Raw genomic sequence first — 8,661 nt, 5'->3', positions numbered from 1 at the left:
GGACGATGGGAGTGGGTAGATCGAAAGCATTCCCAACGTGAGTTTCTAATTAACATTTGGTATTGTAGTACACGTTTAATTTATATCTTATTGATGCCGGCGACATTTGAATTTTTATTTTTATCAACGTGGAGGGGGGCGGGACGGTGCGCCTCCATCGATAGGGTCGATTCTGTTCTGTTAGTACTTTTCTTAAATTCATTTTTCTCATTTTTTCCCTGAGTGCGAGTGGGTGTGGAATTTTATTTTTATAAATATTGTGGAAAGCTCGAAATTTATATGAATTAGGCAGCTCATATGATCTCGCCTCTATAGTGTCCCTGCTTTTTGCTTGTCTTTGTTATTTCATGTATAATTATTGTTCATATTCCGTAGATACCCTGAAGCCATTCAAAATGGGTATACTGTCTTTCTTAATAGCAGATGTAACGGTTAAAAGGAGGCGTGTCACTTAGAAGAATGATGAGCTGGCTGATAGAGGTTGTCCGTTCCTATAAAAATATAGGTCTTAAATTTTCTAGAACTTGGATTGCAATCTCATTCCATTTTCTTTATATAGATAAAAATCGATTTTTGTTTCATTTTCTGGATTTGATTGACTGGAGACACTCAATATGGAATTCCGATCTTATACTCGAAGACATGAATGCTATGACTATTGATAACTTATTATTTCCAATATTCTTCCCAAATTTGCATAAAACAAATATATTAAAAGCAGTAGAGTCTTACTCTTTAGTATATGCACACATTTCGATGTCACACACCTCTTCTGAAAATTTCACTCAAATCGTACATCTAAAAGTCGAGTTACTTAAGGACATATTCGTAATACTTGTAGTTCCAAGAGTAGCAGGCGCATAGATTTGTGTGTATGTATGCAACCTGAAATACCTGAATCGGCAACTCTGTTCATGTTGAAGGATATCTCTCAGTCGAGCACTCCCTGCTTGACCAACTCTTACTTGTATCTTTGTTGTTTGATGCTCATTTCACGCGTTTGTCTTTCAAATGTAGTTTTTGTTTTTGTTGCTATTTTTTATCTATACTCTAATTAAAATATTCGTGTGTTTGTTTTTCTGGCTGTCTTGCTTTAATTTTATATTTTTATAGCACACAGCAACAACAACAACAACAACAACAACAACAATACCGACAGCAATAACAACAAAAAGTGTACATTTATTTTATTTCTGTTTTAATTCTCGACAGAAATTGTCAATGAAGAAGAAGCAGAAGAATCCGAAACGGAAGATCGTGGGAGGTTCAAGTTTTAGATAGTACTTGCTTTATGTATGTATTTAAATATGTATATACATATATATATATATATATATATATATATATATATATATATATATATATATATATTATTAATTATATTTATATATTTATATTGAATATACTTGGAATTCAGCTATTAATCAAATGGTGATGAAAAATATTTTCATCAGTAAAACATTCATATATGAAATTTGAATGACTTTGTTACTTAACAAGATTAGCGTTTGGTCCCACACCTTATTAATTCGCGCACACACACAGGCGCACATATACTCTCACTCACACACACACATATGTATCTGCATTTTGCTTTATTTATAAACATTTATATCGTTTATTTTATGTACCGAGCGCTATGATTATAAATTTATTTAAATACTTGTACGTATTTTGATGACGATATTCTCGCTCTTAAAATAATAGAAAAAAAAATTATATATATATTTATATATATATCTAGGAATAAAAGCATCTATTAAGTACTAGAAATTAGCATAAAAATATATTTTAAATTTACTTATAGCATAATTCTTAGAAACACCTGCCAATAAGCAAACAAAGGGGTATTACACGCTATATGTATGTACATCGCACATGTCTGAGTACATCATGTTAATTTTTGACCAGTTAGAGTACATCAGTTGCGAGCATCGAACATGTTTGATGTTGCATGTCAAGCAGTAAGTTAACAGAATGTTAAAGTATGCGCGTAAGTCAAACAATAAGCAAATAAACAAACTCTATTGGCTAATTATTTATTGCTAAATTAGCTGAAAATTACATCGCACTATCGATTACCTAAGCATAATATCAATTGCTAAAATAAATCCATTTCTGCAATGACATCTTACCGACATTGTATGTATTCTAAGCCTTAAGAGAATGATCCACATACTAACAGTTCTCTGTTAAGGGCAATTACACGACATTAGATATTTGCTCATCGTACATCGGCTTCGGCGCGGCGCTCGTTCGATTGCAACCAGTTTGACTTGCAACGTGGTTCGGTTCGACGCTTTGTTTTGTGTGTGTGCCGGCGTTCGGCGCTGCCGAGCGCGTTTCGTTCGGTCCGACAAGCCGAAGCAAGTCCAACAAGACAACGCAAGAGCAAGTAAAAAAAATTACGCGGGTGTTCTCAGTACATTTCCAGCAATCAGACGGGCAGCAGGTGTCGTGTTTTAAGTGCGGCTCATTTTCACTTACTATTTGTGATTTGTTTTGGTTTCTTGGCCAAGTCCGAGTGGTCGAGTCGGCCGACTGGCTTTGCAATTGGATAATCATTTCAATTACAACTCATTCACAATTTACAATCACATGCGATTGACGCGAACGATCTACCTATCTATCCATGTATCTGTTGTGCTCCAAAATACAATCAAAGCAATCAAAATAATAATTTAGTGCACTTGCCACATGTGCCTCGTTCAAGTGATAGTTAATTTGCAATGCCTGCCGCAAATGCAGGCGAAAACAATAATCAAAATAAACAACAACGAAAATCAGTGACAATTCGCCTCCTGCGGCTAGGCAAATATCAGCAACAACAATAACAGCAACAGCCACATCAAACGATGACAACAGCAACAGCAAAAAAATCATAATAGCACGCACACACACACAGCCAGAAAAAGCAGCGGCAAATTGGCATAAATAAATAAAAATCAGTGTTGTTTTTGCTTTTTTACAACCTGATTTTTATGAATGAATGCAGCAGCAGCAGCAGCAGCAACAACAGCAATAGCGACGGCGACGGCGACGGCGACGGAGGCGGCGACAGCGTCGCGTGCACAGGAGCGCAGCAGCAGCGTAATCCGCGCCTTGCCCGTTAACCAGAGCCTAGACGGCTCACTGCCCGGCGCCCGCCTATTTCAGCCCTGTCAATTGTTTATATACCGTATGCAATTCGATTGCGAATTTCGATTTCGAATGCGATTCCCCTAAGCGAGCGCCTTGGTGACACATCGCGCTCAACGCTTGCAGTTGTTGTTGCTGTTGTAGCTGTCGTCCGTGCTTCACACACTCACAAACACACGCTCACAGACACATAGACTACAATTGCTGCTGTTGCAAAATTAATAACGGAAGTTGTGCATTTTATTAATAAAAGCGAAAATCACACACAGAGCCCAAAAGCGAAGCGCAAAAAAAAAAACCAACAACAAGAAAATATACAGCAACAACAATAAAATCACAACAAAATCAGAGCGCACAAATGCACTGCGCTGAGCGTCATCTTTTACAGTTACTTTGCTTTAGCCGCTGTTCGCTGCTTCTGTTGCAGTAGCTGTTGTTCTCGTTGTTGTTATTGTTGTTGTCTGTGCTGCACTGTGGCCCCCCTCATTGATTTTGATTGGCTTCGTTTCAATTTTTGCAGTTTGCGGTGTTTTGTGCATCCCTAAAAACAAAAACAAAAACAACAAAAAAGGCGCCTCCACAGAAATTCTAAATTCTAAATCGACCAACAAATTTACACGTCCAGCCTCCCCCAAATATATACATATATATAAACATCTAGAAAAACAAAAACCAACAACAAAAATTCGAAATCGTATTGCAAAAAGTTTCCGAATTTGTGATTTTCCCAATTGAATTCTGTGTGCGACAGCCAAAAGACATCAATACTAAAGAAATATTAACGGCTCGAACGGAACTAACTATTCCTAAACAGAACTTAAATTAATCAAATCATCCAACGGCATTTGGTAAGTGCATATTGAAATATTTATTTTAATAATTACCCGGCCTTGCACGGCTAATTTTACTATTTACTATAGGGTAAACAAATTGCAGAAATTTTCAAAAAATGTTTTGAAACTTGGGTTCTTATTGAATAAGTATAGATTGTGTTTAGTTTTCTTCAATCTATCCATATCCATCCAATATTTTCATATATGTATATGTATGTCGTATGATTCTTTGGATTAGAAACTTAAAATATTTTATTATTAATTAATAGCAAAAATTTAGCTGTTCTTTAGACTAGTATACAATCTTCAAGCTCAAAGGAGTTATAGATATAATTAAGCTAGAATCAAATTCGGTTTTTTATCTCCAATAAAAGTAAGCAAATTTAGATTTTTTAATCTAGGAAAAATCGGAATAATTATTAAGTGTAAATATTTTTATATATTGTTTATATTCGCTATAAAAATCTATTTTATGTTGAGTAATGAAATGAAGAAAAACTATTTCAAAATGGAAAATGTAGAATCTTTCGCTATACATCTGTAATTACAAAATTGATATTAAATAAGAGTAAACAAAAGTAAAAATTTAAATAATATGCGATATAACTAAAAATAGGTCATTTATCCAAGATAAATTTTTAATTATTTTATATAGAAAATAGGCCATCAAACCAATAAAAGATATCAATTTTGGATCGTATAAAACTAGGGAACTAAACTAGGTATTAGGATATTGGGTCATCGAGAGAATTCAAGTCCATTTGCGATTTGTGTTTGCATTTCATCAATCAAATCGAAGTAATTCTCATATTTAATAACCAGTTCAGCACTTCACAGTTTTAGCCAACTATAGTTAGCTGTTATCTGGGAAGGGAAGGGGAGGGGGTCTGGTAATGGCAGAGACAATGATGGTAATGGTAGATAATGGATGTCGAGTTACGGATGCTGCGGCGGCTGCTTCTGCCGATGCTGCTGATGCTGCTGATGCTGCTGCGTAAGTGTAGTTTTCTCGCCCCGGCTAATGTTGTTTTTTCGGGCCAACAACAAAGCAAATACAAATAGAGAAAACATTCGAGGCAGCTAACAGAAGTGAATAGTTAAAGCCCTCAAAATACCACAAAAAAAAAATGCAGAGGAGTTGAACAATTAACGCGTTGCTGTAATTACAGCGAATGCTAAAACAAAAAAATTGAGAAAAAAAAATGTTTGGGAAACCAAACTAAAAAAACAACAACAACAAATATTAATAATCAATAACCCGCTAAAAGGCAGCAGCCAAGACGCCAATAGAGGGGTGGGGGAAGCGCTAGTCTTAGCGGGTTGGGGATAGAGAGCTGGAGTTAATTTTATCGGTCGTTGAACGAGAAGATTTCCAAGCGAATTCTCTATCCAAACTGGAGGCTGAGGGCTGAACCAAACAGAGAACGGTGCGGCCCACAGTATGTTGCGGTAGTTGTTGTTGTTGTTGTTGTTGTTGCTGTTGTATGCCAGCGATCGGTTTTCGGTTAATTACGCTTCAAAGTCAAAGTTGAGTTTAGCTTTTGGGTTTGCAGCAGTCGTCGCTAACCATTGCCCTGAAGTGAGCCAACTAATTACACAAAAAATAGAAAAAAATAAAAAAACAAGTGATTTGCGTGCCCCACAGGCAACTTTTGCAACAACAACAGCAGCAACAACGACAACAATTTTGAAGTGCTTCAAATTTGTTGCTGCTGTACCGCTTGTAATTTGCAACTCAGCAACTTGCGTAGCTAATTAGTAAAAGAATTTGGCTAGAAGACGAGGTAATGGCTCAGTTCATTTCTTTACATACATCCATTAAAAATGAGTTGGACAGGTTAGACGATGACAGGGTTTACGTTGGCATGCATAGCAGGCAGGGGGGATGTAGGATGCAGGCAACAGACGGTGTTGACATCTACCTTTGGTAAGGATCGATAGCTTATGCGATCTAGCTCAGTTCGTCAATTTGTCAATCTCTGAAGATATTCGAGAACAGAGCCATTCCGCTTCGAGTTATCGATAGCTTCTACAAATTAATTGAAGTCGATAAAAATCGAGATGTGTTTGTAATGCCTTAAATAAAGTGTTAGGCTTAGTCCTCTTCCAAATGTCACTTTCTTAAGCGCGCTCAGATAAGATCTCAATTCGATTAAAATCGATATTACGACTTTAGATATTTTAGTTTTCTCAGTTGCTTTTAGTCTTGCTAAATTGTTGATGCGAATCCTCTAGATTGGTCTAGTGCTCTAGTTAAAGGGATTTCGTAGGGTATATTATAAAGCCATTTGAAATAATAAAGAGTATCATAGCAAAGAGCCGCAGAGGAGGTTGGAGCTGTGACAGCTGGAGTCTCCCTTTATATACTTGATGTATCACGAAAGTACTTGATATTTAAAACTACTATACGGAAAGATCCATCCAAATCAAATATGTTTTAGAGCTCTTACTTCATTCTATGAAAACGGAGCCGTCACCATTTCGATCAAATCTCATTTAGGAAGGAGCTAGAACTTTTAAAGTGTTAACTGTGGTTTAAGCTTTGGTGAACTGTTATCATTCCTATTCCATATCAATGCCTTTAGATCTCAGAATATTACTTGTTTCCATCTTATATAATAATATTTAGAATTTAAATAAAATTCTATATATATATGTAGGTGCTCTCAAAGTATTTAGAGATATGGGTTACTTCCTCTAGAGATACACCTTTTCCTCCGTGAGCCTAGATAAAAGCCGAATAGCTGCATGTCACTTGGTACGAGGTATCTTCAAGTCGTGTGCATTAGACTTGAGCACTTTTACTTGTTCCTTTATTGATTTTGCAATAAAGCATCCAAGGAGAAAGAGTGGAGAATAGATAGAGAGAGAGACAAGCGGGGACACTGATATGACCTTTGACAGGCGCCTTCTAACTCTCTGAATGTGTGTGTGTGCTTGAGTGTCTTTAGCAAGGCCTCAAACAATTTATCATTAAAAAATAAAAGTTTTCTTCATTTTTTCTCCTTTTGGCTTTTTAACTACCTAACCATGCCCCCCGCTGTGGTCAAGGACTGGGCCGTCGGGCCTCATTCGTCGCCGTTCTAGATAAATAAGCATTCTTAATTATCCCCATTTTGACTGGACACAGAAAATCAGAAACAGAAAAAAAAAGAAAAATAACAAATAATTTTATAAACAATGGAAAAACCGCGCACTTAATGCGTTTTCTGTTTCGCCAACAACAACAAGCAGAATAAGAAGAAGCATAAAAAGTATTTTTCTTGATATTATTCATTATTATTATTATTATTATTATATGGCGGGCAAAAAGGAAAATGTTTTTATTGCCCGCAAAAAAAAAAAGGAAAAGGGTGCTGAAGACGTCTTTGTCGTTAGCCATTAGCTGCCCCCAAATAACTCTTGAAATTCTCATGAAAAATTCAAAGTGGCCAAAACGTGTGGCCAATTGCCGTCGGTAAATGAAGACTTGGCCAATGACAATGACTTTTTCCATTGCTCGGCACACACACAGGTGCAAATGGGTAATTGCAGCCGAGGCAAAGCAAATTCGGGCTGGAAGGACAATTGTTTTCTTAGCGGCGCCTCCACGCCTTGGCCATGACTGGACAGATTTGTGATCGGCCAACACAATGGCAAATCCGCGCTGGAAATTGAAATGCACTTAGTTGAGTTTAGTTTAGTTTAGTTTAGCCCGGCAGTGGCAAATGCTTTACACACATGAGTCTCGAGATGATTGTGGGTTCTGAACATTGTATTGCCATTGTTCTGAGAAGATGATTTGCCATTTCTCAAGTCGGGGCCATCGAGTGATAATATCGATGGCGACATTTGAGTTTACAGTTTGAGAAAATTCGGGAAAATATTCACGTTTCATTGTGGCATATATATATTTATATAAATATATATTACATACATTTTATAAGACTAAGATTATTTGCAATTATTTTAAATTTATTTCATATACAGAATACCCTTCATATTTTTCCAAAACTTCAATTTCATTTTTATCACAATCAGAATTTAAAGTTTTTATTTTTTTTTTCATCATAATTTTTGGCACACTTTCGTAACTGTAATACTTAATTTATGCATTTAATTTGCAATTATTTTTCATTTTGAGAATATACAGAATACCTATACTTAATATAATACTTAATATAATATTTGATATGCTATATCACTAATAAATAAATTGACTAAAAAGCTCTTAGCTCTTTTATGTTAAAGCCTTAACCAGAGTTAACAGTTAGATCGTTAGGAGGTGGAAATCACAGAAAAGGCGCTATTCAAAAAAAAAAAAAAAAAAAAAAAAAAAAAAAAAAAAACTGCAAATTTTTAGAATATTTTTTAAAGTTATTTTTAGGCTGTCCAAAAACCAAACCCACGACCTAAAAACCAACCGTGTGTGTGTGTGTGTGCTCATGAGTTCATGAGTTTATGTGCGTGTGTGTGCAACTATTGTCAAATGCAATTTTCTAACGCAGCCGCACTTTCGACGCTGACAACGGCGTCAACGCCAGCTACGGCAGCGGCAGCAACAATTGCAGTTTTAAGTGAAAATAAAACAAACTACTACAGCAACAACAACAGCAGCAGCAGCAGCTTTTGGCCAACAACAATAAAAGCCTAAAACCTAATAAAAATTCAAATTAACATTTGAAAGAGCGAGCAGGCATGAGCGTGCAAA

At 36.0% G+C, this 8,661-nt stretch overlaps 1 protein-coding gene across 7 annotated transcripts in view; it reads left to right on the top strand.

Annotated features, from left to right (window-relative positions):
* Positions 1 to 2,355: 2,355 nt before the first annotated feature.
* ab (BTB/POZ-zinc finger protein abrupt) overlaps positions 2,356 to 8,661 on the top strand; it is a 56,295-nt gene continuing 49,989 nt past the window's right edge. For 4 of the 7 annotated variants that reach the window (XM_018003905.2, XM_018003906.2, XM_089465759.1 and 1 more), the window contains exons 1-2: positions 2,358 to 2,466; positions 3,659 to 3,986. The gene's annotated coding sequence lies outside the window, so the exon portion shown is untranslated. Of the gene's footprint in view, positions 2,635 to 3,658; positions 3,987 to 8,661 lie in introns of all 7 variants that reach the window. The other 3 variants (XM_089465761.1, XM_089465762.1, XM_089465760.1) reach the window with 3 other exon arrangements.

Source organism: Drosophila arizonae, chromosome 3 (assembly GCF_054131065.1).
Source record: "Drosophila arizonae isolate 15081-1271.41 chromosome 3, UAZ_ARI_1.0, whole genome shotgun sequence".
Classification (NCBI taxonomy): Eukaryota; Metazoa; Arthropoda; class Insecta; order Diptera; family Drosophilidae; genus Drosophila; species Drosophila arizonae.
This window is presented reverse-complemented; position numbering and strand designations above follow the sequence as displayed.